Source organism: Jaculus jaculus, chromosome X, assembly GCF_020740685.1.
Source record: "Jaculus jaculus isolate mJacJac1 chromosome X, mJacJac1.mat.Y.cur, whole genome shotgun sequence".
Classification (NCBI taxonomy): Eukaryota; Metazoa; Chordata; class Mammalia; order Rodentia; family Dipodidae; genus Jaculus; species Jaculus jaculus.
Genome location: NC_059125.1, coordinates 22,444,607 through 22,470,729, shown reverse-complemented (window position 1 = coordinate 22,470,729; position 26,123 = coordinate 22,444,607). Strand labels below are relative to the sequence as shown.

At 36.9% G+C, this 26,123-nt stretch overlaps 1 protein-coding gene across 2 annotated transcripts in view; it reads left to right on the top strand.

Moving 5' to 3' along the window:
• Il1rapl1 (interleukin 1 receptor accessory protein like 1) overlaps positions 1-26,123 on the top strand; it is a 1,362,835-nt gene that overhangs the window by 129,698 nt on the left and 1,207,014 nt on the right. The window contains exon 1 of one of the 2 annotated variants that reach the window (XM_045140535.1): positions 13,019-13,116. The exons of the other annotated variant lie outside the window; for it this stretch is intronic. The gene's annotated coding sequence lies outside the window, so the exon portion shown is untranslated. Of the gene's footprint in view, positions 1-13,018; positions 13,117-26,123 lie in introns of those variants that run through there. 2 annotated transcript variants of the gene reach the window in all.

Genomic DNA, 26,123 nt, shown 5'->3' with positions numbered 1-26,123 from the left:
ATTGCCATGGAAATCAGAGACATTCTCCCTAGTTAGGCATCACTTACCTGTCTCCTCATATATACTAGCACCAATCAGCTGTTTAATTTTAATCCTACAGTACATGCTTACACCATTCTGACTTTATTCTTTATTCTTAACCCTGGGGATTTTGAATCATGTTAATTTTTCAACCGGGCTGACTATGTATTTTAATTTAATAAATTGCACGTCACTCTTGTTTTGTTCCACTGGAAATTGACTTAATATATTATTCACTTTAGCCTAATCTTCCAGGCAGGCATGAGGACATTGCTTTCTAACCCTCCTTCTAATTTAAAAATATGAAAATTTCACAGGTCAACACATAGGCAGTTTGAACTGGGAAGGTTTTAGCATATTAACTGGACTCAGAAGAATTCACTAAGTTAATGAAAGTTGTGCTTGTTATCTAAGATAAATGGAGCCTGCAGCTGAACCTTTCCTAGGACAATTCAAAAATAGAATCACATACTAATGTAAAATGGTTAAGCAATTAATAGGTGGCTAGTGTAATTTATATTACATGAGTTTTTAATTTGTTTAAGTCCCATACTTATCATCCAATTCAAGGATATGTACACCTTGGTTTAATTGGCAGGTTTAGAGTACATTGCCTGCTAGGACATGCAAGGAAACAAATTTTCTTTTATATCCCTGGTTTCCCTAAAGTGAAGCTTCCTTAGTTATTGGAGTTCACACCCACTCTCCCAATTTTTCTTCTGCTTTTTGAATCTTTCTAGATTCTATTTTGATCTTCCTGGATTTAACTGCTATTCCATCCTGACCTTTCATGTTTGTTTTCCTACCTATAAGCTTTGAAAAAAAAAATACTTACCCTTTGTTTATGTGATTAATGACTAACCTACCTATTCTAACTTGGGTACAGCCCTGATTCCAGGCTTCAATTCTGTCAGTGAGAGATACAATAAGTGACAAAAATGTTCTAAACAATGTTTCTGCACAGAAAACAAAAGGTATTGTTATTGCATAGGCAACTAGTGAAAAGTACATTGTGTTATCTTATTTTTAAGGTTTAAAGAGACTTTATTAGAATAAGAGTAGGAAAGAGAAGAAAGTACAAAGAACTCCCACCGTGTGGAAGTAAAGGGGTGGGGCAGAGATAAGGGAAGCTTACCTGAACCTGGAGGTTCAAGAAACAGCCAAGAAAGCTTGTCCTCACCTGGTAAATGTATTTATAATTTTATGGTGGTAGGCCCTAACTTCTGGTTCAGATAAACCGGAGAGACAAATGATTTCTCTGTGCTAAAGTCTTGTTCAGGAAGATGCTATTCATGATGCCAAGTTCTGGGGGCTGAACTTGACAGACCACAATGTCAGGATTATATTTAAATTCTAGGAAAGGGGACCTCCCTCAAAGGAGGGGCTCAGATTGTTTGTGGGTAAAGAAATCTAGGAAATTCCTTTATGCAAGAGATAAGGAGAAGCCAGATTCCTCCCTAATCTCTAACAAAGTCCAAAGACATTTCCTGCTTTTTACATTCAAGGGCCCACTCACCCTAACTGTCTAACAAAGCTATCTGACTTCCTCTCATCCCCCCCTCTTTTGAGAAGACACTCTAAGTATTGATAGAGGAAAGAGGACAATGATGGTCAGTCTTTAACTGATTTCTGCTGAACAGGGCCATGGGGTAATTACAATTAGAATCTCTCCCAGAAGGCAGTACTACCTAAGGGAAACTGAAATGGTATTGATGGAGTGCAGAAAGACAGTCCTGGAAGAAAATGTTGGGGGGAAGGAATAAAAGCAAGGAATTAAGGTGAAGTGGGCACACAGCAAAGTGATTGACTTTAAGGTTTTCATTCTTGTAGACTATTAGGCTGTGGAGAACTTTTGAAGGATGCCAGGTAGGTGGAATCACATTGTCTCAGAGCCATCTGAGTTTGAGCTGACTGAGATCCTCTCCCAGAGCTGTTTACTGAATGGCACTGCCTTGTCTGAAATGGTTGGAATCTGTTACTCTATGGATTGCAAAGCAAATGAAATATTAGCAGAGTTATCAGGTATATATACACAACATTTAAACTTGATCATGGCCAATTACCATATTTTATATAATAGCCTACTGGTACCTCAGTATTTATTTTTGTTTATTTTGTTTATTTTTTGGTAGAATTAAAAGGCCAACTGTATAATATGTGAGGCATCTCTTCATGTTTTGGTTATACATTTCTCTATGAGTGTTTAAGATGAAGCAGATAGCCAAAATTTAATCAAGGACCTGGGAGGAGCACTGTCGTTTCTCTAGTACTGTTGCTGACTTTTAGGATGAGTCATAGCCATGCTAAACTAGTGGCTTTCCTTTCTTTGGGAAGCCTGAAGGACTGATTTTTACTCAGTTGTGACTTTCCTATTTTAGACTGTACACCTTTTTGTTGTTGTTGTTTGTTTGGTTCCAGATCTAAATATCCTATCTGAACAGGTTGACGGGCAAATTACTAAACTGCCAGTTAAGTGTCCCATCATCTCCTGTTGCCTTATAACCTGTGATCAGGACCCAAATTATTGGTCATTTTGGCTCTAGTGAGTCCATCTAACTCTCGTTTTTACATAGGTTATTGTTACAGTCAGGTTCACATTGCTGGCAGAAATCACCCAAGCAAGAGCAGCTTTTTGTGAAAAAAGGGATTTATTTTGGTTTATAGACTCAAGGGGAAGCTCCATCATGGCAGGGGAAAATGATGGCATGAGCAGAGGGTGGATATCAACCTCCTGACCAACAACAGATGGATCACAGCAACAGGAGAGTTTACCAAACAATGGCAAGGCAACACTGGCTATAATACATATAAGCCCACCCCTAACAATTCACTGCCACTAGGAGGTGTTAATTACCAAATCTCCATCATCTGGGAATCTAGCATTCAGAACACCTAAGCTTATGAGAGAAACCTAAATCAATCCACCACATTCTGCCCCTGGCCCACATAAACTGATAACTATACATGATATGAAATACAATGCATTCAGTCCAACTTTAGAAGCCTTCATAATTTTTTAAATCAGTCCATGATGTGAAATGTAATACATCCAGTCCAACTTTCAAAGTCCTCACATTTTTAATCAATCCTAATAATGTTCAAATATCCCTAGTCTTTTAAGTGAGCCATAATACCAAAAAAATATGCCCCCTAATACCCATAAAGGCACAGAATAAACATTCACACTGCAAAAGATTGCATTGGGCATAACGAAGAAATATTCAACCAATAAAAGATTTAAAACAACCAGGGTAAACATCAAACTCTGTAGCTCCAAGACTAACAGCTGTAGCCAGTGACAAGTCTCTAAATCCAATAATCCTAACCAACTACAAGTCTCGAGTTCTGATTCTACCCCTCCAGCACCAGAAGCTTCCCTTGGCAGCCATCTCATGGTCCTAGCATCAACACTGCAACTCATGGTTCATCCTCACAGCTCCATCCAGTCTCCATGCAGGTGTCCAACAAACCTGCTTTGTATTGCCCATGACTATTTCCAAAACACAAGACTATGGTGCAAATTTAATGACCCTCTTGTTCCTGCATTTTTCATACTCCACAAAACCAGGTAAGGTGCCAATTTGTTAATACAGGGGTAATAAAGCAGACTTTGAAGAACAGGGCACTCCTTCAGATTTCAGGCCACTTTAAAAGACTTCATTCTTACTGTTGTCCTAATACAGGTCATTTGGTCCAATCTCAATGATTGTAATCTCTCATATAATTGAACTGAATAGACAGAAGTTTGGGCCCAAAGATTTCATTTTTTTTTTCTTTGCCATATCCCTATGCTCACATCAGTCCATTTCTCCACAAAGCAACCCTGCAAAAGTTGTCAGGATACAGGCATAACAGCACACCTCTCACACAAACTGCTTCTAGCCCAGTCTAGGCAAAGCTCTTTTTTACCCTCATAAACTGAAGTTCACAGTCCATAGTTCTTTTTGCATTCAGGTCTTTTAACTCTGACCAGAATGGTCCATCAAGATGTACTTACAGCATTGTAAGGTGTCTCTTAGGCCAAGGTTTCCAATCTTTCTACATTCCTCTTGAAAGTCAGCTCCAAAAGGCTAAAGTCACACAGTCAGGTGTCTAGCAGCAATCCCACTCTTTGGTACCACTATAATGTTGCAGTCATGTTTGTATTGCTGGTAGAAATCACCCAAACAAGAGTTGCTTGTGGTCAAATGGAGAGTGTGCTATGCCCTGGTGAGGGGACACTGGCTATAAAACTGCCCCCAACAATACACTGCCACCAAGAGGCATTAATTTCTAAATCTCCATCAGCTGGGAACCTAGCATTCAGAATAACTAAGTTTATGGAGGATACCTGAAGCAAACCACCACAGTTATTAAATGAGTTAGAACCAAAGTTATACCAACCTTGAAGATATTCATATATAGCACATATGATTAGTGAAACAAATCTAGTTGAAGCATTGCTCAAAACCTTAAAAGACAATTTTTGTAATATCTATGTTTACCCTTTGACAGTGTTGACCATTTCTGAATCATAGTAAGTTAGCCATATCTTATCTTTTAAACATCTAGTAGCTATAAGGTAGACCATTTTACCAGTCTTGGGAACAATATTTTTATCAATTAATATAAATCAGCCAATTTAACCTCAAAACTATCAGGAAATACAAGTAATATAATAAAACATCTCAGTACCTGGGTTGGAAAACATCTTTGATTAATCTGGATACCTGTGTGTGTCCCAAGGTTGGAAACAGAACAGAAGAATTTGAAATCTTTTTTCTCAGATGAGGACTATTTGTTTGAGCATGAGGCAGTTCCCTGGAGCATGAAGTATGTCTTAAGAGTTAATTTACTAAATGAAGTTGAGATACCAGAAATGAGACAGTTACTTAAACAAAAATCGTGATTAAAACTATTTGATTACATGTGATAGAGTAGAACATGTATATTGCTGAACTAAAACAGCTGAGCTCTACTACAACACGTGGTAATTCTCTTTTGAAAGAGAAAGCACTGCTTGATAACCAATGTTTTATCCTTAATATTGGATAACAATTGATCTGAAGTATATTAGAAATTTTATTCATATAAAGCAATTTTATGTTTTACCCATAACTTAAAATTGATAAGGCTCAGGCTAGCTATCCAAATATATTTTACACAAGAGAAAGATAAAAGTTACAATGACTGAAATTAAATCATTTAATTTTCAATAGCATATCTAGTGATGAACACTTGATTGAACTATTCTAAATAAAACAGGAGCTATCTTTGAAGTCACAAGGTTCTTATGTATGGGAATCTTATCTTGGGAAATTAAACACTAATAAGTGAACCTTAACTGTAAGACTCAGTTTCCCCAATAGTTAAAGCCTTGGAAAATAAGAGAAACATAATTAACTTGGCTGAGTACTTTAAAGCCAGTTCTTATAACATTTAAACATGCACAAATTAAAACTAGTTAATATCTTAGCTCTCACATCTTGAGGCTTGTAATATTTTAGTTTATGAGGCCTCTAGCTAGAGGTAGAGACTTAGGAATTACTTAGCCAGAAACTGTAACTGGAGTGATCAGGTCCAGCTGACAATCAGTGGCCAGTTTAGATAATCACATAGGTAAAAGAGTAGCTGTACTTAAGGTACTTTTAAGGTACTGTTTTATTTATTTATTTGACAGAGAGAAGAGAGAGAATGAGAGAGAGAGAGAGAGAGAGAGAGAGAGAGAGAGAGAGAGAGAGAGAGAGAGAACAAATGGGAACACCAGGGCCTGCAGCCACTGCAAATGAACTCGAGATGCATGCACCACCTTGTGCAACCGGCTTTCATGGGTTCTGGGGAATCGAACCTGGGTCCATTTTCTTTGCAGGAAAGCACCTTAACCACTTAGTCATCCCTCCATCCCACTTTTAACTATGTTTTATTGTTAAGTTTTTATTTTTTCTATTTTGACATTTTCATAAATGTGTATAATGTGTTTTGATTATATTTCCCCAATTCTGCTCTCTTATCCCCTCCCCTCCCACTAACTACTTTCTTCCTCATTAATCCCCATCTTACTTTCATGCCATTTAGAAATATTTAAAAATACTGTATTTGAGAGAGAGAGAGAGAAAGAAAGACAGAACAGGTGTACCAGGGCTTCTGGTCACTACAAACAAAATCCAGATTCATGTGCTACCTTGTAAATCTGGCTAATGTGGATACTTGGGAATCAGACCTGGATCCTTAGGCTTTTCAGGGAAGCACTTTAAATGCTAAGTCATCCATCCAGTCATACTTTCAAAACTATTTATTTGTAAGTGATATGTATATATATAGAGAGAGATAAGAGAGAGAATAGGCATGCCAGAGCTATTATCCACTGCAAATGAATTCCAGATGCATGCACAATTTTGGGCATCTAGCTTTATGTGTTTTCTGGTGAATCAAATCCAGGTCTTTTGGCTGTGCAGGTAAGAACCCTAAGCACTTAGCCATCTCCCCAGCCCACATGCACCTTTATGGCCCATTGAGTTAAATTAGGACTTAACATGTTCATGTGGAGAAGTTTATTTAAGGTGGAATGGGCAACTTACCAGCGGATATACCATTGGTGAACCAGATTCCCCTCTCCAAGCATTGTAATTTTATCATACCTCATTATTAATTGCATGTAGAAAACACTTATGCTATATGGGACACTTTGTGTGAGGAGTTTTATGTGACAGTCTGCAATTGAGCCTGAGTATTGTACAAAGGAGACACAGATAGTTATTAAGTGGAAGGAATAAGACCTTGAATCATGGAAATCTCAATAAAGGCATAGCATATTTTTAAATTTCTTTACTATATAGTATGGTAAATTACACCACATGGATTTTTTTCCCTATTATAAAAAATCTGCATCTCCACTTTATAGGATTTTTCATGTATTACCAGGACATTGTAATTGGTCTTAATTTTTTTAATGGTTCTGGGAATCAAACAATGGCCTTGTACATAATAGGTAAATACTACTAATGAACAACATCTCTAGTCATTAATCATATTTTTCCTTATTCTACTTCTTTTTAAAAACTGTTATTTATGATTCAATGTTCTCATTGAGAACTTTATTATCTGACCATATTGCAAAGTGATCATATTCCCATTAGGAATATCTTCCCATTACTCTTATTTTCACCTTCCTTGGACCCAGTTCCACTGAGGGCTCAGTTTAGTGAGGTTATTAGTAATCATTGTGGAGTCATGAATGTACCAGTCAGTCTCTTAAGGTAGGGTAATGTGTCTGATTACATCTTCTTGCTCTATGGCTCTTAAATTCTTTCTGTCCTCTCTTCTTAAATGTTTCCTGAGCCTGTGTGGGTGTTTTATATGCCTGCTTTAGAGTTGAGCTCTCTACAGTCTCTAATTTTATGTTTTGATGCAATTTGAGTCTCTTTCGTGTCTATTGCTATTTAATTGAGGGAGGGTCACAGGCTAGCCCTGAGGGCAATACTCTTATTTAATCCACTCTTCCCTCTGTAATGCTTCCTGGGACATGGCAGATGTGATACAGATGGTTTGACTTGTGATATGCAACCATCTATTTTTTCTTGTCATTCTGATATGTCTTAGGTCTCCTGGATTTCACCACCATCTATAAAAAGCAGATTATCTAACCAAGAATGTGGGTAACATGAATCAGAGTTGATAAACATATATATTTCGATGAGCATAAAACCTTCTTTTAGCCAAATAACAGTGAAGGGTTCCTTTAAGTGTCCATGACATTCTAAGATACAGGTTTCTGTCTTAGTTTTCAGTAAGAGGCTAATTTCCCTCCCCACTGAGCAGACCCCATATCCAATCAGGGAGCAGTTGATTATCCCAGTATCCTAGGTGCCAATATTGCATGAGGTGGGTGGTATATCTTGCCTGGCTGGTTGATTTTGTAGCTTGCTGCATCCATTGTTTGTTCATGCTATTGGTGATGTTTATCCCTCAGCAGCCCTTATATTATGGACCAGCACTATCAGAGCTATCCAGCAGGGACCTTGCTTCCATGTCATTTCCAGCATGATCTCTCTGTGCCTGCAACCATAGCCTGTGGTATCTTCAGTAATAGGGTCTGTGGTAATTTGAGTTAGATGTCTCACATAAATTCATGTGCTTTGCATGCTTGGTCCCAAGATGGCCATTTGTGAAATGGAGCCTTGCTGGAGAAGGTATGTTATTGGAGATGTGCTTAGGTATGTTAGAGCCAGCGCTCCACCTTGCCAGAATTTAGTTCACTATCTTCCTGCTATTTTCCACCTGCTGGGGCAAAAATGATGTCTTTGCTGTGCTCATGCCATGTTTTCCCTTGCCATCATTAAGCTTCCCCTTGAGACTATAAGTCAAAATAACAACTTTTTTTTTTCCCCCATCAGCTGCTTTTGGTTGGCTGTTTTGTCCCAGGAACAAGAGTACAGCTACAAAGTTCATGGGGGACACCTGAATCAAAACACCATATTCTGCCCCTGGCACCCATAAACTGATGACCATCCATGTTGTAAAGTACAACTCATGCAATCCAATTTTAAAAATCCCCATAGTTTTTATCAATCACAACACTGTTCAAACATCCCAATAGTCCAAGATCTCTTGACTATTATCAGATACAATAAAAGAAAAAAAAAGGACAAAAAGACACAGTGTAAACATTTACACTGTAAAAGATGGCATTAGTTATAGCAAGGGAAGATTGAATCAAAATAAAAGATCTAAAACAAACAAGGCAAACATCAATCCTATAGCACCAACTCCAACATTTCTCAACAAAAATGAAGTCTCTGAGATTCCAGTTCCTCAAGCTGGACTTCCCACAGACCCAGAAGTGTCCATTCTATTCCAAGCCAGCACGTCTCCTTGGTGGCCATTCTATAGATCTGAAAATTCTAGATTCATGGAGTCTTTACTGCAACCCTTGGTTTTTCCTCCTGACTCCATTGGGATTCCACACAGGGATTCTCACATCCCTGCCTCACATCACCCAGTGGCCATCTCCAAACACAGAAACTGAATTGCAAATCGAATGGCCCTTTTGTTAGTGATTTGTTTTTATACATCCATAGTACAAAGTAGGTTAAAAATTTTCTTTTAATCTGGGGTGTGGGGATAGAGTCAACTTTGAAGAGCAGAAATACACCTTCAGCATCATCACTCACTACTTTCAATAGTCAACATTTTTGCTGCTGTCTCATTACAGAACACCTGACCCAATCTCAATGGTGATAATCTTTGAAACAATTGCAGCTGAAACAGACATCTGTCTCTTTTCCAATTTTCATTACTTTCCTTTCATTTAAATCTGTTTACACCAGTGCATTTCTTCTAAATTTAACCCTACTCAAGTTCTCATGACACAGGCAGATCACCACAAGCCTCTCACACAAACTGCTTCTAGCCTAGCCCCAACAAAGTTCTTTCTTCCCTTCACAAACCAAGCCTCACAGTTCATAGTACATAGTGTATTTAGGTATTTCAATTCTGACTTGAATGTTCCATCAAACTATAGTCACTGCACTACAAGCACCTTCTAGCCCAAAGTTTAAAAATCTCCCAAAAATCAATTCCAAAATATCAAAAGCCACATATTCAGATTTTAAGCATAAATAACCACACTTCTGACATCAATTTTCTGTTGTAGTTACCTTCTAGTTGCTGAGTAAACAACTGGCCAAATTGATTTGATAAGAGGGAAGTTTTTATTTTTTGTCTTACAGACTCAAGGACTTCATAATGGCAGAGGAAAGCATGGCATGAACACAGGCTAGGTATCACCTTTTCCACAGCAGGAGGAAAACAGCATCAGGAGAATGAGCCAATTTTTGGCCATGGGAAGCTGGCTATAATACCTCTAAGTCCATCCCAAACAACACACCTCCTGTAGCAAGGCTCCACCTCTCAACTATCTGGTGACCAATTATTCAGTTATTTTTTTTAGTGTCCCCCCCACCACCAAGGCAGGGTCTCTAGCACAGAGTCACCTGGAAACTCACTCTGTAGTTCCAGACTATCCTCAAACTCACAGTGATTCTCTTACATCTACCTCCCATGCTCTGGGATTAAAGGTATGCATCACCATGCCTGGTCTAATCATTCAGAAAACATGAGTTTATGGGAGACATCTGATCCAAGCAACCACTGAGTCATACTATTTAGTTCCAGTGGATGACCAAGGGTTCTTGACTATGGCCTGCATTATTTGTGGTATTTCATGGGCCTCCATGACCAACAGGTCACTGTGGGTGGTAACCCAATTCTGGCACTGGGATTCACCAATGCCAGCTTAAGGTTTTATGGTAAAGCCTTTTCCATACCTACAAATACTTCTGCCTAACTCACTCTTTCTCTACCTACTCTCTCTTTCTCTTTAAAAGAGATATGCTGTTTAATTAGCTAAACATAAGATATGTTTCTATAGTGCCAATGTATGGCATCATTTATTTGTATATCTCCACCCTTAATGTTAATTTTAATTATCTTCATTTTTTAATAAAGGGGTAAATTAAGAATTAAAATCATTTTAATTAACACATGTAAACATAATTTGGGTACATGTTAATATGTAACATGTGTTTCAATCAATTTTTCTAATATAAAAGGTTAAAATCAAGTTGAAATGATTTTATTTCTTCCAAGTATTTGTCATTTTTTAAAAAATTTATTTATTTATTTGAGAGTGAGAGACACAGAGAGAAAGACAGTTAGAGGGAGAGAGAGAGAATGGGCGCGCCAGGGCTTCCTCCTCTGCAAACGAACTCCAGACGCGTGCGCCCCCTTGTGAATCTGGCTAACATGGGACCTGGGGAACCGAGCCTCGAACTGGGGTCCTTAGGCTTCACAGGCAAGCGCTTAACCGCTAAGCCATCTCTCCAGCCCTTTGTCATTTTTGATTTAGTACCATAAAAATTAAGAGTAAAAATCTGAAGTAAACCTACTTAAGTCAATGCCCCCAGGAAATCTGATTTTATATGAGAACTGAACATAATCACATTTATTTATTTGCTTTACAAATTTAGCACCTATTTCCTGAACATCTACCATGTAGTAGTAAAGACAAAAGGTACTTATGTATGATAATGAGCAAAAGGAATTTCTGCTTTCATGGAATTTACACATATAAATAGATATTGGCCAAACCCTGAAGAGGAAATGAAAACTTATGGGTATTTATTGAGCTGCAAGTTTAACTCAATTAAATCATTTTTTTTGATGTATGTGTGTGTTCATGTGACTGTATGTAGTCTATTTAGATAATGTTTTCCCTGTAATCCAATAAATGTAAACTTTGAAACTTTTAATTCTAGGTAATGCATTATGATTTTGGTTCCCTTGCTTCTTATCATTCTTCTGTTTCTCTCCTCCTTTCCCAGTGGATGAAAACTCACTACTCCTTAAAGCCAAACTGAATAAAAACGAAGTATGCATTCTTTCATCCCTTATATGTCTTATATTTTTACTCATAGGCCTATCCACACATAGGGAGTTTTATAATTTTTTTAGAAAATATAATATGAATTATACAGCATCATAATATCAGCTTTTCTATCCTGTTTTTAGTATTCAATAGTAACTCATGCTCTGTGTAAATCAACTGAATTGGCCCAGAAATTTTGTTTCCTTGTATATTCACACATATTTCATCATAAATACTTGATATTTCTTGATGAAAAAACACAATTATTTTGTTTCTACTCATATCACAGGCATGTTTCTTCTAGACTTTATCATTGCAAATGTTACTAATGATAAACATCTTTAAACACATACCCTTAAATAATTATATATATTTTGGAGAGATTTCAATATATGAGAAATATTGGGTTAAGTATATGAATCTTTAAGTTTATGTGGATATTGACAGATGCTTTAAACCAAATTCATTTTACTTTTTCTCCTACCAATATGTGTGGACATATCCTTACATGTGCAGAACCAATGGAAAGATTTATACAGATTTATCTTGGTTAGATATTTATAGATTATTCATTATTAGTTTGAATTTGGATCATACCTTTTGAATTGAAACTTTTTCAATGATAAATGTGTTCACCTCTTAGAGTTTCTCTTCCGTATATGACCTATTTCATATCCCTTTCCTATTTTTGTTGAAATTTGTTCCTTTGTTATTTTGGAAGTACATGTTACATGTAATAAGTATTAACTGTATGTATTTTATTTATTTGAACTTAATTTTCTACTCTATAGTTTATATTTTCTGTATTATGTGTTTGGCCACAAATAACACCTGGGAAGTTTTGTGTAGTTCATGTTTCTCTGTTTTATTGATCTACCACCTTGTTTAAGAATTACTTTAGATTTTATATTGTTTCTAGAATTTTTATAGGTTTTCAATATTTCATTAATTTTAAGAGTCACAATTATTTGATACATCAGACTTATAATAAAAATATGTGATTTAAAATTGAAGTACTCATTTACTTTCCTTCAGATGGAGGGTCAGTGGTGATATATATATATATATTTGGTTTTTGGTTTTATTCTTACTCTGGCCTAGGCTGACCTGGGATTCACTATGTAATCTCAGGGTGGCCTCAAACTCATGGCAATCCTCCTACCTCTGCCTCCCGAGTGCTGGGATTAAAGGTGTGTGCCACCATGCCAGGCTCATAATCTTAAACATAATTTGCTCTTTTCCCACAGTTTATTTACAAAAGGTATGCCTTCTTTCATAGATCCATCGTCTGTCCATATGAACAATGCTCAAGTTTACATCACCATTCATGTAATCAACAAATATTATCTTCCTGGACTGGTAAAATGAACATTGGGAAAAGGGACTGTGATAACAGTTTGAGAAGGCTGCTGCTATTAGGAGATGTGATATTTATTTGTGACGGTAGAGATGTGCCCATGCGTCACAAAAGTATGAAATTTGCTGATTCCTCCTTTACTAAGAATGTTTTTATGCTTAACATTGCAGGGATCCACTTTTCTTAAATGCAAGTGAGGAAGTTGAACCCAATGATCTGCAAAGCCTTTTATAGTCATCAAGTATGACAGCAAGCTGACTTGTCTATGCACTTTGCAAATATACAATACTCCAAAAAGTAAGAGCTCATATTAAAGCTACACAAGAAAAGGAAGGTATGGTGAATAGAATGGAGGGGATAGGGAAATGAAGGAGTGAAGGATATGAGTGAATATGAATAATTGAGTAGACTTAGCCATTCTAGAGTAAAAGTGAAAGATAATTGGTGATAAATACTTCTGTGTCATATTTTCCTCTTGCATGGTTGTTCATAGAATTTTGTGGTTTGTTTTTATTATTATATTTATGTATTTATTATTCGTTATGTACACAGTGTGTATCTAACCATGTTGGTACCATCCTTAGATTCCTCCCTGTACCCTCCCCCTCCGCAGGAACCCTCTTCCTTGGGGAATGTGGGTCGTGCATTGTGGGGTTATCCATCAGTTACGGGTAAAAGGTAATGTCTCTGTGCAGAATGTTTGTTTTTATTTTTATATTATTTTTTATTTGTGTGTATACATGTTTATGGGTGTTGGTGCAGGCACACTCCTGCTACAGTGCATATATGGAGATCAAAATATCATAGTAACATTAGTCTTCAGATATCCAGCTTATTTGAAGCTTAGTTTCTTTCTCTGTAATCTTGCTCTTCCAGTCTTTGCCTCCCATATTGCTATCAGAATCAACATGCTAGCAATTCAAAAGCCTACAAGGTCTTCAGGGTTTGTATGTGGGCTCTCAAGAGCAAACTTGGGCACTCCATCCTGAGCAGCAAGTGCTTTATGTACTGAGCCCGGCTTTGATGTTTCTTACTGACATTTTACTTCTCTGAATTTGGTAATAGAACACAGTTCTGAAAACTCATTTTAATAGAAAAGGAATCACTTCATAGCTGAAAACCAATATGGATAGGATGCTGAGGCATCATGTTTGCCATTTTGTTTTATTTATTGTTTATTGAACATTTGGAATCAAGCCACTCTTAACCAGCATAATCAGAATTACTCATTTCAGTGCAACATATTATACTATGTAAAAAAAAAAAAAACAACTGGAAAATAACTTTTTAATTTATCAAACTATTTACATATTTTCCTATCACATCATAAATGTACAATTATCACCTATACCATTCCAGGTATATATTCATAATTTGTGTAATATATCCAAATATTTGTAACTATGTTGAATACTGAGTTTCTATCAGTTACACTCCCATTTGTTGTGTTGTCAGAGATGACAAAAATCTCTGATGCACTTGCTTTCAGCTTGAGTGCTGGAATTATAGGTGTGCTAGGATTCAAACCCAGGACTTCTTCTACAACATACAACATACAAGAAACAAATTAGCTACAGTCCTAGCCTGATCAAGTTGTTTTAGTGAATCCCTATTTCAGTCTAATTTCCATTATGTGGTTTATCTATAAGAAAATATTCTCCCATATCAAATTATGAAATTTATTGAACTAGAGAATGGAGTTTATCTTGGCTTTATTAGAAATTAGCTATTTCACAGCCTACTGAAATATAACTTGGTAGTAGTTATGTGTTTTTCTAATAGTTCTTAAGAGTATGTGTCTTGCTTATTTGATTGTGTAAACTATGCCTCATCACACTCAGCAGAGTGCTATGTGCAGTGTTCAGTTAATGTGTCTATCTGCAATTTTAATTTTGGATAGTAGGTTTTCTTTGTTTCAATATTATATAAGGAGTTGTTTCAGGTCATTGTTATGGTACAATTATTTCTCCAATATTGCCAAAATATAGTTTGAAATGAGTAATCTGAGGCCCAAGGATGGAGACAATATTTTCTAATAACATAGATGGGCTGAAGCAGGCAGAAATTTCAGCTGGACATTTTCTTTGAACTGAATAATGTCTTCTGTTATAGAAGAGGACCACAGCCAAAGAAGTTAATTACTGCCAGATTAAGACAGCCTGGGCAGGTGGTTGGTTCATATTCTCTCTCTCCTGTGTTTGTCAAAGTCTCATGGTTAGAGAAGGGCTTGAGTAGTCTTGTCTTACTGACAGCTGTCAACTGTTGATGGACCATATGCAATGGTGGTTAAGTTGCCATCAACTGCTGATGAACCATATGCAAATGGTACACAGAGTGACAGACGAATACTTAGAAGCAGCAAAAGGCACTCATTGCTAAACTGGAAGTCAGAACCTTAGAATGATTCTAAGAAAGGCTAGTTAAAAACAGGTCACTAACACCATTTCACAGTCTTCATATCTATATTCTATTTGTCCTTGTCACCTAGGTTAGGGCTCTGAAACAGATCTGCTGATGGATAGATGGTGGTCTTAGATCTTTAGAACTCATGATATGGAAATCTATTTATAGCAGATATATATTTCAACTTCAGTAATGTGAAGGGAATTAATATTAACAAATTTATCACTAGGCTAAATAATTAAAAAATTAAGTTCTATTTAAATGATGAAATTCTGGGTTTAGTTGCATAGGTAGAAAAAATAGGTACCAAATAAAAGATATACTTTTTTATGTAGAAAAGAAACTTATTCCACTATATACACTTACACAGTTAGTTGGGTTCCATTTACTACTTATTATGAACATACTGTTCTACGAGCTGAGATAGGGACATAGTTACTACTTAATTTACAGAGAAGTTATTGAAGTTTACATCCAAGATGCATAGCCTTAGAGTAATGCATAGTATTGAGGATAGTGAAAATAAATGTCAGGTGCTTTACATATGGAACACATTCTGTTTTTATATCTTTCTCATTCATAGTTGAGGTTGCTGAATCCTAAATGAATTCAGTAATTTACTTAGGCCAATACTTCCGAGTTTTATCTCCATTAGATCATAAAGTAGTACTCCTAAGCTATACACGAAACTGAATATAATTGTTTACAAGCATATTTATTGCGCTAAATTTAGATCTTATTTCCAATGAATATGCTATACAAGTAACTTGAACTATGCAAGTGACATCCATGAGACATTTTATGTACTCAAAAAATCAGTATTTGATCTGAGACTAACTGAACAAATGAATGAATGAAATATTTCCATAAAGGAACCTTCAATATTGCTTCAATATGCAATGGGGAAATTATTTTCAGTCATGATATTCATTAAGGATTAAAGTTACCTTTACAAAATATGAATGATTATAAGAATACTACAAATCTAATTAGCAAAACTCATAGAACAAGAAATGTGTTTTTCTATATTAGATACGTTCCATTCATGGGACAAAATGCCTTTCCAGAAGCAGTTTGGGGAAGGAAAGAGTTTATTTCAGCTTACTATTCCAGAGGTTAGATTTCATTATGGTGGGAAAAGTATGACAGGCAAAGGATACCTACATCACAGTGCTACATCAGCAGGAAAGAAAGATAAAATTATGACTGCTTATTTTATGAGAGAGAAATGTATAGGGACAGAGAGCAGGTTTGGGCTTGCCAGAGCCTCCTGCCACTACAAACGATCTCCAGGTGAATGAGCCACTTTGTGTATCTGGCTTTACATAAGTGCTGGTGAATCAAACCTGTGTAATCAGGCTTTGCAAGCAAATGCCTTTAACCACTTAGCCATCTCTTCTGCTCATCTTTCTCCCTTCAAGGAAGTCTAAAAACCATCCCATGGGATGGGGATGGTGTGGCTCACAATTAGAGTGGGTCTTTACATTTCATCTCATCTCATCTACAGAATCTGTTACAGGCATAACTGAAGTCTCCTACCCTCTTTGGTGATTCCAAATACTGTCAGAATGGCAACCAGAGATTAGCCAAAGCAACCAGAGATTAACCTCACTATAAAGTTGCTGTGCAAGTGAATTTTATGGAATGTAAAATGAAGGTGCAATTGACAGAATGTGTTTAGTAACCAAACATTTTAATTTAAGACAAGACACATTTAAGTTCAAAATATCTACTTCACTTTTCTTTGTATTAGGAGAATATCATGGGGCTGCAATGAAATGATACTTGGGAAATAAAGCCTTGGCTTAAGACTTTGAAACCTGGTGATAAAGATTATTCAATTGTAGGATTTCTTTGGGACACATACTAAGTTATGTAAATGCTTGATCTTTATAGACATTTTCAACACATAAAAAATGTTGGGCCTCCAAAGTGTCTCTCAGTTCTTTCTTTTTTCTTTTTTTAAAATTTAATTCATTAGTTTTCCTTTCAGTAAATACAGGCAGTTTGGTACCATTGTTTAGGCTCATCTGTGATCTACCCCCTCCCATTGGACCCTCCTTGTTGATGTAAATGGGTCGTGCATTGTGAAGTTAGCCCACAGTTATTGGTATGATAAATGTCTCTGCAAATCATGACCCAACATGTGACTCTGACATTCTTTCCGCCCCCTCTTCTGCAAAATTTCCCTGAGCCATGTTGGTTTCATTTTTGGTCTGCTTCAGTGCTGAGGTGTTGGGGGCCTCTGAGGCTCTGGCTCTCTGATTTGGTAGGCGTTAATTTTTCTCTGCGTTAATCTCCTTCCCCTTTGTGCTGGTATCCGGTTCACAGGAAAACATCACCCTTGCTTGTTTCGCCAATTGTCCTTAGTTTCAGTTGGGCCCCATTTGAGGTATGTTGGGGCAGCTCTGTCCTTAGGATCTGCATCTATCTGAAAAAGAGAAGCAGACTCTCCAATGGAGAGGAAGTTAGCACCCAGAAAATTGAGATAACACTTACTTTTTATTTATTTATTTATTTATTTATTTATTTATTTATTTATTTGAGAGTGACAGACACAGAGAGAAGGACAGATAGAAGGAGAGAGAGAGAATGGGCGCACCAGGGCTTCCAGCCACTGCTAACGAACTCCAGACGCATGCGCCCCCTTGTGCATCTGGCTAACGTGGGACCTGGGGAACCGAGCCTCGAACTGGGGTCCTTAGGCTTCACAGGCAAGCGCTTAACCACTAAGCCATCTCTCCAGCCCTAACACTTACTTTTTTGATAGAAAGTTTGATAGGTGTAGGCCCTCGTATACCCGTGATTAATGGTAGCTTGATATTGTAGAGTGGGCTTGTGTTGGGGTATGGTTCTGACTTGTTTCCCAGCTCCAGCTATGGGTCTAGTACCACTGAGTGGATCAGTTAGCCAAATCAAGAGCAATTGGTTCCTCACCATGGCTGTGTACCACTATTGCACTTGTGTGGGCATCACATCAGGTTATTTATTGCTAATTAGGTTAAACAATGAGTTGCTTGGACAGATCTTGTTCATTTCCCCCAGTAGCCTATGTAGCACCTTCTGGCACTAGACACGCTTACTGTCTGGGGACTGACTCTCTCCTGGCTTCCAGCCATGTCATTCCATTTTACGTGTCAGTTGCTTATGGAGTCTTCAGCAATAGGGTCTTACCACTGGCCTTTGGTGGGTCATCAAGTACTCTGACAGAAGTCTGTCATTGTTTTGGGAAAGCTTGTAGGTTTCTCTGATCAAAAGCTCATTGTGGATGGTAGGCCCAAGCTGGAAGTGGGGGTTACAGGTCAGTGTCCACTAAGAAATTGAGGAAGAACATAACTAATATACAAGAGTTAGAGAGGAGAGAGATAGAGGGGAGAGGGGTAGAGGGAGGGAGGGAAGATGTAGGAGATTTAGGTTAGTCTTGATCCTACCCTCTCCAGTGTCTTGTGGTTCAGGTGTTTCCTGTAAGGGTCTAGTGAAGGTTCAGCCATTTGGTCTGTCTTTTAGGAAGTAGAATTTCATGGTATCATTGCCATTTGTGTCCAGATTACTGTTTTCCACCCTTTAATGCCCTCCCCGCCCTCCCATCCATCCTATTGCCTAGTCCATGAGGTGCTTGCTGGGTATGTAAGGTATCTTGCGTAGATTCAGGTTAGGTGTTGTAGATGAGTGAGACTATGTGTCGATTTTTTTGTTTGTTTGTTTTCTGTGATTGGGTAAGTTCGCTGAGAATGATCTGTTCCAGGTTCAACCATTTTTCCTCAAATTTCTTTATGTTGTTTTTTCTTACTGCTGTATAGAATTCCATTGTGTAGATATACCACATCTTTGTTATCCATTCTTCTAATGATGGACATCTGGGTTGATTCCAGCTTTTAGCTATTACGAATTGAGCCGCTACAAACATGGTTGAGCAAATCTCTCTGGCCTGTGGTTTAAATGTTTTAGGGTAGATGCCCAGTAATGGTATAACTGGGTATGTTGGTATCTCTATAGTCAGCTTTTTCAGGAGTCTCCATATTGCTTTCTGAAGTGGTTATACCATCCTACATTCCCACCAAGAGTGAATGAGTGTTCCTGCTTCTCCACATCCTCGCCAGCTTTTATTTTCATTTGATTTTTTGATGTTGGCTATCCTAATTGGGGTAAGGTGGAATCTCATAGTTGTTTTAATTTGCATTTCTCTCATAATTAGGGATGATGAACATTTTCTTAAGTGTGTGTTTGCCATTTGTATCTCTTCCTCTGTGAATTGCCTGTTCAACTCTTTGCCCCATTTTGTGAGTGGGGTATTTGTCTTCTTATTATATAGACTTTTGAGTTCTTTGTAAATTCTAGAGATAAGGCCTCTATTAGTTGGATAACCTGCAAATATTTTCTCCCATTCTGTGGGTATTCTATTGTCTTTACTTATTATATGCTTGTCTGTAAAGAAACTCTTCAGCTTCATATTATCCCAATGTTTGAGTGACTGTTTAAGAACTTTAGCCACTAGGGTTTTGTTCAGGAAGTCTTTTTCCATTCCTATATCATGGAAAGTACTTCCTAAATTTTCTTCCAGTAGTTTTCGAGTTTCTGGTCTTATGTTGAGGTCTTTGATTCATTTGGATTTGAGTGTAGTGCATGGTGAAATGTGTGGATCAAGTTTTAGTTTCCTGCATGTGGTTATCCAGTTTGTCCAGCACCATTTGTTGAAGATGCTATCTTTTTTCCAGTCTATATTGTTTGGGTCTTTGTCAAATATCAAGTAGCTATAGTTGTTTGACCCAAAATCCGGGTCCTCAAGTCTATTCCATTGGTCTATACTCCTGTTTTTATGCCAGTACCATGCTGTTTTTATTACTATGGCTTTGTAATATAGCTTTATATCAGGTATGGTGATGCCACCAGAGGTATTTCTTTTGCTAAGGATATGTTTGGATATGTGAGGTCTTCTGCCTTTCCATATGAAATTTGAAATCATTTTTTTCTATCTCTGTGAAGAACACTGTAGGGATTTTAATTGGAATTGCGTTAAATCTATATATTGCCTTTGGTAGGATTGTCATCTTCACAATGTTAATTCTGCCTATCCAGGAGCATGGGAGGTCTTTCCATCTTTTCAAGTCTTCCTCAATTTCTTTTTTGAGAGTTTTTATATTTTCATTGTATAGATCTTTTACTTCCTTGGTCAACGTTATTCCAAGGTATTTTTTTGTTGTTGTTGCTATTGAAAATGGGACTATGTACTTTATTTCTTTTTCTGTGTCTTTGTCATTTACATACAGAAATGCTACCGATTTTTGTGCATTGATTTTGTATCCTGCTACTTTGCTATAGGAGTTAATCACCTTCAGGAGTTTTGGGATGGAGTCTCTCAGGTCTCTTACATATGCAATCATGTCATCAGCAAATAGAGCTAACTTAAGTTCTTCCTTTCCAAATTCTATCCCTTTTATTTCCTTCTCCTGCTTTATTGCTTGGGCTAGGACTTACAGAAGTATATTGAAAAGCAGAGGTGAGAGAGGCATCCCTGTCTTGTTCCTGATCTCAATGGGAATTCCACCAGTTTCTCTCCATTAAGTATTATTTGGGCATTTGGAGCTTTGTATATTGCCTTTATTATGTTAAGATGTGAACCGGCCATGCTGATTCTCTCCAATGTTTTGATCATGAAGTGATGTTGTATCTTGTCAAAGGCCTTTTCTGCATCTATCGAAAGGATCATGTGGTTTTTAATGTTTAAGCTTGTTTATGTGGTGTATTCCATTGACAGGTTTTCGTATGTTGAACCACCCTTGTGTTCCTGGGATATATCACACTTGTTCAAGGTGGATAATGCATTTGATGAGTTGTTGGATTCGGTTTGCGAGTATTTTGTTGAGGATCTTTGCATCTATGTTCATTAGGGAAATAGGTCCGTAGTTTTCTTTTCTTGTGGCATCTCTGCCTGGTGTTGGGATTAGGGTGATATTAGCTTCATAGAAGGAGTTGGGTAGCTTTCCCTGTTCTTCAATTGTGTGGCACAGTTTTAGAAAGATTGGTGTGGGGCGCGGGCCGAAGGGGGGGGCGCGGGGGGCACTGGGCCCTTGGGGTTGCCAGGGAGTGTGGGGCTGGGGGTGTGTGGGCCACCAGGGCGCCGGGCGCACCGGGTCATGCCGGGATGTGGCGGGTCGCCGCGGGTCGTGGGGGTCGCGCAGTGCAGGGGTGTGTGCTTCCCTGTTTTTCCCCTATCTGTGTCTTCCCTCTTGCAAAAAGATCCTAATTGTCCTTGAATACTTGCCTTATTTTTTCCCCTGGTATCTGGAGTGCAGCTAGGTGATTGCCATCTTGGCCAGAACTCCCATGTCTCTCAATTCTCAGCTTCATGGACAGTGTAATCTTCTAATATTAAGGTTCTAGTTCATTTAAGCAATAATTATTCATAAATTTCATATAATAAGAAATAAAATATAATTGTAAAATAGAAACAATTGAAAGAATATTTAAAATATTTATTAAAAGTGTGTTAGAAGGCTATTGTGATACATACGTACAGATTAAAAAAAAAATCTTACTGGTACTTTCCACAGGTTGGATAGGAATATACAGAGATATTGCCCACACCCTCCATAGTGAATGACTGCTGCTCTCACAATTCATAACTCACAACTGGAATGGGGGCAAGGAGGAGGAAAAGGATGGTACCCACATATGATGCATTCATATGAGGTATATACTTAATAAAAAAATCTAATAAAACTGACAGTTTTAAAAATATTTTATTTATTTATTTGAGAGAGGGTGGGACAGAGAAAAGGGGGGGGATAAAAAACATGCCAAGGCCTCTAGCCACTTCAGAAGAACTCCAGACTCACGTGCCACCTTGTGCACCTTGTGCACCTTGTACATCCAGTGTATATGGGTACTAGGGAATTGAACCTGTGTCCTTAAGCTTCACAAACAAGTACCTTAGCTGCTAATCCATCTCTCCAACCCCATCTGACAGGTTTTCAAAAGGAATAAACTTGGGTATATCAAAAGACTATTGGCCTTTTCAAGTAATTATTTCTATGGCAGCACTAAAAAATAAACAAAAAAGACCTTTTTTTTTCAAATGCAGTAATCTCATCATGTGGATTATAGAGAATTGATATCTCATTAAGTCAATTAATGTTAATGAAAAATAAAGTAGGAATGCTTTTAATTTCTTTCTGAAATATGTTAGATTTTAGCAAGCTTTTACAATATATTCTTCACTTTTATTATTGATATAGATGTGATGATTATGAGCAAACCATTTACCAATCTGATGGCATTTTATATTCTTATTTCACATTTAGCCTAACTATTTTCCTTGCATTTTAGATCTGTATTGCAGTTTCATAAGATGAAATGAAAATGTAGCCTCAAATATTCAAAATGGAATTGAGACTTAATCACTTTGAGCACATACATGCAGTCTTTCTCTCTCTTTCTTCATAAGAATATGCTAATTATTTCTACAATATTATCTGTGCATAAATGAATATCATTATAATGAGTCTTACACATTTTAATTCTTCTAGGTTATCTGCCTCCTTACTTCCCTTATTTACTAACTAGCCTCCATGGATTTTTGTCCACTCAGGTTTCCACATGATTTAGAGATCATTAATGTAATTGGTAGAGGCTGTTAAGCCTCCTGTAATATCATAAGTAGGGGCATGCATTCTAAAATTGAATGTCCAAAAAGAAATTTTCAATAAACTCTCATTTCATGAAACAATGAAACAATGGGCAACCATGAAGTAAAATATGTCCATTATTAAATAGCCCCTCTGTGTACATTTTTGCACACTCTTAATGATTACTTACTTATATCGTGAGATGACTCTAAGTCTTCTCTTGTATATTAAGCTATTGCACGTAAAACTTTCCCTTTCATCATTTTTTTTTAACAATCATAGTTCCCTTTCTTTATATTACTTAAATTCAATCTTTCATGTTCCTTCATAATATTATCATGTAAAATTTGTGGGCTTCTGCGCACGAATACACAATTTCTTAATACCAGGGAATCATAAGTGCTGGCAGCAAATACAAAAATAACAACAAACAGCATAAACACTTCCAAGTGGTAAATAGAAAGTCAAAGCCTAGCATAAGCCCTAAGTAAGCATCACAAGCAAGTCAACATGAAATATGCTCATATAATGGAGAATGGTTAGATAAACAAAATTTCTCTCTTGGGGTAATGCTTGGGCCTATATCTGAATAAAAGGAGCTGAACAAAGGAAAACAGAAAAGGCATGCAAAGTATCCATGGTAAGGAAAATTGGCATGTTTAAGTAACAGAAAAGACTTTGTGACTTTAGCATATCAGGGCAGAAATGGCATATAGTGGTAATCAAAGATGAGATCATGTTGGGTACTAGCATTATGGTGCCACCTTGTTCTAAATATGATAGAACTCAAATAAAGGAGTATAATTAGAATTATGACATGCTTTGCCACTTAATTTTGCCATTTTGATTGCTTCTGGAAAATGTTTTTCATCAAGCTAGGGCACATATAGTGAAATATGATAGGAGGTTATTACAATTCTCTTGGATTAATCTGTTTGTGACATTTTAATTAGAGAAAATTGATAAATCAAAAATATATTTTACTGACAGAGCCAAGGGAACTATGAGGTAAATTGTACTATTTGTAGTCCAGTAAAATTGTCAGAATTACAATTGATCAATAACCATAGTGCCCAAGAAAAATTTGGACCATAAATAGGGAAACTAAGTACTGATTAAGAATTCATGGATTGGAGAGATGGCTGGGCAATTGCCTGCAAAGCTTAAAGACCTAGTTTTGAGTCCCCAGCACCCATTTAAACCAGATGCACATGGTAGCACATTGCATCTGGAGTTCACTTGTGGTAGCTAAAGGTTCTGGTGTGCCCATTCTCTCTCTATCAATCAATCAATAAGTAAAAATAAAATATTTAAAAAAAAATCATGCCATGCAAAAATAAGACAAACATAACTAACACAATCAACATGAAAAGCATTTGATATTGTTTATAAAAGACATTTAGCATGTCTGTAAGTTTTGTTTTTATTAAATTTACTAGATCATTTTTGTTTGCACAGGGCTTTATGTAAATACAATTATTTCTCTATGGGAAAACAAAAAAAAATCCCATTCTAATATATGTTACAATTCTTAAAAGACATAATTTTATACAGACTAGACAAAAAGACCAACAGTGAAATGAGAATTAGACACTATAAGAAACACTGTGGTACAAATATGAATGTTGTACATTAGCCTGAACTCAAGTATCTCATATCCCCGTGGGAGAGCAAATATATACATAATACATGTATCCCATTGCATCTCAAATGGAAGCGGTCATTATTCATCCAATCCTGTGGCAAGATGCCCTCTTTAGAAACAAATATTCACACCTCATACTTGTTGTCATATGGTTTCTTGAAAAAAAGGCTGAGCATGGTCAGTTCCAAGGAAGTATGAAGAAGTGTCTGATGGTCTAGTAGCTGCAGTTAACAGAATGTTGACACAGAAGCAAATGAAGCGATAGCATGTTGAGAGGTGGATTTCTTTCTGTGTGTGAAAAAGAAGATGCCAAAAGCCCCAGATTCTATGCTAAACATTTTCAATCTATTTAAATCTACAAAGAGTCATATTGGATTTTATAGGAGTTGTACCATTTTATATTCCCACTGACATGCACTATACAATACTCCATTTTCTATCTTGGGTAACACCTTGTTATTTTCTATTATTTTGATACTAACCATTCTAACACAATGAGCATGCTGAACAATTCTTGGCAATAGATGCCCACCCGTATTGGGCATGACATTAATACAATTAAAAGTAGAAATGGGTTAGGAAGATGGATAGTTCAGTGATTAAAGCACTTTTATAAACATGAAGAACTGAGATTGGATCCCAGATTCAGGGAAATATCAGGCATAATGGTACTGTAATCCCTCACTCAGAAGCAGGCAATTAAGTTCTGGGGATCACTGGCTAGACAGTCTAGATGAATTCGTGAGCACTCAGTGCAGTAAGAGACAATGCCTTGAAGAATAAGATGGAAATCAGTGAAATAAAACATCTGGTGTCAGTTTCTGGCTTACAAATACACACACGTGCGTGCACACACACACATACACGTGTGTCTTCACCTGCACACATGTGCTAGCACATGCATCTGAGTACACATGAACACATTCATGCAAGTCATATGCAAATATTTCTGCAAACCATATGCAATTATACATACAAAATGAAGAAAAAGATTTTTTGTCAAATAATTTACTTATATTATTATCATTGGGCAAGACACTTACATGTCACATTGTATAGCACAGTTACAAAACAGATCCTGTCAAGTACAGTGGAAGAAAATGGTGATTCATTAAATAATTGCATAAATATATAATGTGTCAGATATCTTGGTATCTATTCCGTTGCCTTTGGCAGTCTATGAAACTAAGACTGATTATTTGGAATGCCTAAGAGTTTTTGTTTCTCATAATGATAGCATACTTGACTCATATACATTGTACACCCTAAATATTGAGTCATGCATACCCCTGGGGACAGCCCGCAACCAATAATGGATGAGAAATGATGAAAAGATACTCAATATTCCTTTGATTTTATTTGTATGTCTTTGAAATGGGTTCTATATTTTCTCCCAGAGTTCTCTAGTAGGATTAAACTGTAATTGCCCATAATAGTAGCTTGCTTAATAGGATTACTTGCATCATTGTTTTTCCTGAACCCGAAAAATGTTTCCTAGCATCACTTTCCAAATTAATTATAGGAACTCAAATTTTCTTAAGTCTTATTTTTAGGAAAACCAAAGTAAGATGCCATTCACGTATTTTGGTATAAGATAATACTGTGGATACAGTGAAGACAGATTTGCATGTGTGTGTGTCTGTGTGTGTGTCTGTGTGTCTGTTTGTG